General features: G+C 42.2%; 1 long non-coding RNA gene across 1 annotated transcript; it reads left to right on the top strand.

Annotated features, from left to right (window-relative positions):
• The first annotated feature begins 10 nt into the window (after positions 1 to 10).
• On the top strand, positions 11 to 3,569 carry LOC119304104. Its single transcript, XR_005148117.1, has 2 exons — positions 11 to 567; positions 954 to 3,569. It is a non-coding gene; the product is annotated as an uncharacterized LOC119304104 (long non-coding RNA).
• The last annotated feature ends 405 nt before the right edge of the window (positions 3,570 to 3,974 follow it).

Here is a 3,974-nt window from a genome sequence, read left to right as displayed (position 1 = left end):
AGCAGGAGATGTGTCCAATGGAGTTAAATGGTCCTCCACTTGGTCAACCAACAACTCCAACACCTATTGAGCAATCTCATGCACAAGTGCCCACACAAGATGACTTTGATGATATAGACAAGCTCACATTGCTTAGTCTCGGGTTCACTTGAAGTGCTGAAGATGATCCAATTAGGCCGGTGATACTAGAGGAAATGAAGAAGATCAAGAGTGGAAAAGAGCTAGTGGAAGAAGTAAGGAAAATTGAGAAGAATATCAATGCCGGGTGCACTATCTCATCCCTCCTTGAGCTGAGTGTTGCTAGGATATCCCTTGAGGTGTGTGAGGTTTCAACACTGTCACATTCAGCTGAGCAAGGTAGCGAGAGTCCAGAGGAAGAGACACTTCAGATCCAAGAAGAAATACTTGAAGACAAGGAACAAGATGATCCAGAGCTGCAATTCCCAAGTGATCAAGATGAAGACAAAAGATCTACTACTCTTGAAGAAGTAAAAGAAGCTTCTGTAGATGAACTTGAAGAACCAGAAATTCATTTGCCTATTGTCATACAAGAGCGTGATGAGTCAGGTTTATCTTATCCTCTTAATGACATGTCTCCATATGATTTGTTTGCTACTACCATGCATTGCATGATGCCATCACTTAAGGTAGATTTGAAAAACTATTTGCTTGGACATGATCATACACACCTTGTTAGTGGCACTGCTCATATCTTTGTTCATGATACTTATGTTCCTGATGCTATACCCATGCTTAATGAAACGTGTGATTCTAATACTAGCATTGAGCTTACTGATTTCTACCATCCTAAACATGTGATTTATAGCTATGCTTATGTAATTGGATACTCGATTGATGACTTGGAGGGTATTATCCCTACCGCTTGCATTGTCTCTTTTGTGGAGTGTTCTTTCAGGTTTTTGATACTGCATCGTTTACTACATGCTGTCCAGGTTCGAGGTGACATCCCTTGGGACCCCGGTGGATTCAAGGCATGGTGACGAGGAGAAGAAAGGAGCACACATATGGAAGAGAGAAGCTGGAGCATTCTTGTGGAAGCAAAAGGAGAAGAGCTGTAGTTTAGAGAGTGTCGAGCGAGTGCTACAGCAAAGCTCGGTGAGCTGTTTCATGACCCCAATCTTAATATATCATCCATTGATACATGCTGAAATTAAATTGCTATTTGGGTTGCTTGTGCCATTTCTTAAATGTTGTCCCACAGATATTCACCTTTGGCATCGTGCTTGATGTGAATTTTTGAACTTGATTTCTGAATGCCTTGTAAACTAGTGATCTACACCATGCGTGCTTGGCTGAAATTAGTGAGAACTATTAGTTTTGAGTGCTCAAATCCCTAGTACACTAGAAAACTTCATCATTTTCTGCATTTACTATGATACACCTAGATCACCATGTTTAGATGCTGAATTTGTGCGAAGTGTGTTCCCATTGAGAGCAATCACCTAACCACTATGGATTAGCATGCTATGTTCCCTGGATCGATAGCATGTGAACCAGACATGGAGAAGTGAGGATTCCTTTTTTTTTGTGATTATGTGTTGTTCATTAAATATATATATATATATATATATATATTATAATTAATAATTATTTGATCTTACCTAACAGTAGCATGTCATGTTCCCTGGATCGGTGGCTTGTGAAATCTGGTTGGATCAGATAGGAGTTAATTATATTAAAAAATTAATTGTCGAACCAGGTGTATACCATGTTCTCGGGACCGGTGGTATGTTCCTTTGGGGAGACAAACATAAAAACAAAAAAATTGGTCGAGCCAGGTGTATACCATGTTCTCGGGATCGGTGGTATGTTCCTTTGGTGAGACCGGTAAAATATTATCATTACTTCCTTCAAATTCAATAGGTGCTTCAACCATAATGTTATGTTTCGGGTAATAAGTTTTTTTGGGATCATGCTCTCTTTAGGAACCCTTTGGCGCAATCAGCATTTGAACTTGTTGATCCACTTTTATCTTTGTAAAAGTTTAAAATGATTGAGTTTACTAGTGTCCTATTGCTCTGTAGCACTCTTAACCATTGATTTTCACTAGCTAAGTCGAAAGCATGCATTGTTTAGAGATCTACTTCACTTGGACATTCTCTAGCCAGCTCACTATTCACTATCCTGCTCTTGTCATATTCCTTTGCTTGAGGACAAGCAAAGATTTAAGTGTGGGGGAACTTGATAAGCACATTTCATATACATCTTTTGGCACTCAAATATGCGGTTTATTGAGATATGACCATCAATTCTTGTTGTGAAATATTGAATATTTGCATGAAAATCGTATAAAGGATCATTTACTAGTCTTTGCTCTATTTTGCAGAAGTGTGCGCAAAGGCACTATAAATCTTCAAGTTCCTGTCCATTGGGCAACCGAGATGAGCATATGAAAGAAGAGAAGGAAGAGGGACTTGCGTGTGATGAATATCAAAGCTTCAAGGGCTAGAAAGAAAGAGTGGAGGGATCAACTTGTGAAGTAGGCAGAGAAGTAGAAGGGCCGAAGTGCAAAAGTGCAGATCTAAGGAGAGGGTCAAAATCCCTAGCAGCAGCCATGATCCCCTTTCAGGCCTGGCATCTCCATTCCCCTTACCCCACCTTCTCCACCACCGGTCGCCGCCGCGGCCAGGCCGGCGCGGCGGTGTGCCAACCAGCGCCACCCATCCTCGTCATCTCCATCACCCGCCGCTGCACCATCCACCATCATCCATCCATATCGCCGCCACCATTGCTGCATCACCATCACCATCTCTAGCGCCACCCACCAGCGCCGCCATTCGCGCGACCCGCCATACGGGCGTCTGGTTCCCCGTGCGACCATCACCTCATCTCCCTTGCTTCACCATCTCCCTGTTGCTGCTCTTCTTCTTCTTCCCCTTGCTGTTGTTGCCTCCTGTCCGTTGCATCTCCCTTAGCGCTGCTGCTGCTTCTCTCTTCTGCGTCCCCTGCTGCTCCTAACTTTCTCAATCTCTGCCGCTTCTTCTCCGGGACCCCTTGATGCTGCTTCTCTCTGAACCGAGTTGCTGCTCCTCCTTCTTGCTTCGTCCTGCTGCTTATTTTCTTTCCCTCGCCTTCCTCAACTGCTGCCGTTCCTTCTTCCTATGCACCCCTACTGCCCCTCTCTCTCGCAACTCCTGCTGCTGCTCTTCTTCCTCTTCTCCTCACCTTGATGCTACTCTGAATCTTAACTTGTTGCCGCCACTTCTTCTTCTCTGAACCCAACGCTGCTAGCTGCTCCTCCTAGTGTCGCTTCTCTTCTGCCCAACAAAACTGCTGTTGCTCTCTTTATTTCTCTTCATCCCTCTCTTTCTATGCGTGTGTGTGTACTTTCTGTGAGTTATTAGTGGATGCTAGATCAACTATATTATATTCTGAATTAGTATTATTTGTGTCTGTATGTCAGTTAGTTTACTTTAATAATTCAGATCACCTGTGATCTTTGTATTGAATGTGCTTTCAGTGTTCTTGAGAAGTGTAAAACTGTTCAACGTTCAGTTACAATTTCTGAAACTTCTATGATTCAGTGGTGTCTCTATGTCATATATTTAGCATGTGTACTGCCTGTTGTAGAAAATTTCAGTTTGTAAGTTCCTGTGATAGCTCCAGTCATTGTTCAAGATATCTTCCGGTATTCCGATAAATCGGCTGATTTATCGCTTATCGTTGTCTGGCCGATAAGATAAATCGACCGATAAATCAACCAATATGGCGATAAATCGGCTGATATGCCGATAAACTGGCCGATTTACCCCTTATCATGGGTCAACTGATAAGCGATATTCCCAACATTGGCTCCAGTACATGTGACTTTTATGTTGTCTCAAGTACCTGTGATATATATACATATGTGTGTGTCTGTCATGTGATACATTCATGTTCTGTCCTACAACCTTGTTTCTTCCCCTGTTAATTGTTAGATAGCTATATACATATATATATATATATATATATAT

This window comes from Triticum dicoccoides, chromosome 5A (assembly GCF_002162155.2).
Source record: "Triticum dicoccoides isolate Atlit2015 ecotype Zavitan chromosome 5A, WEW_v2.0, whole genome shotgun sequence".
Taxonomy (NCBI): Eukaryota; Viridiplantae; Streptophyta; class Magnoliopsida; order Poales; family Poaceae; genus Triticum; species Triticum dicoccoides.
This window is presented reverse-complemented; position numbering and strand designations above follow the sequence as displayed.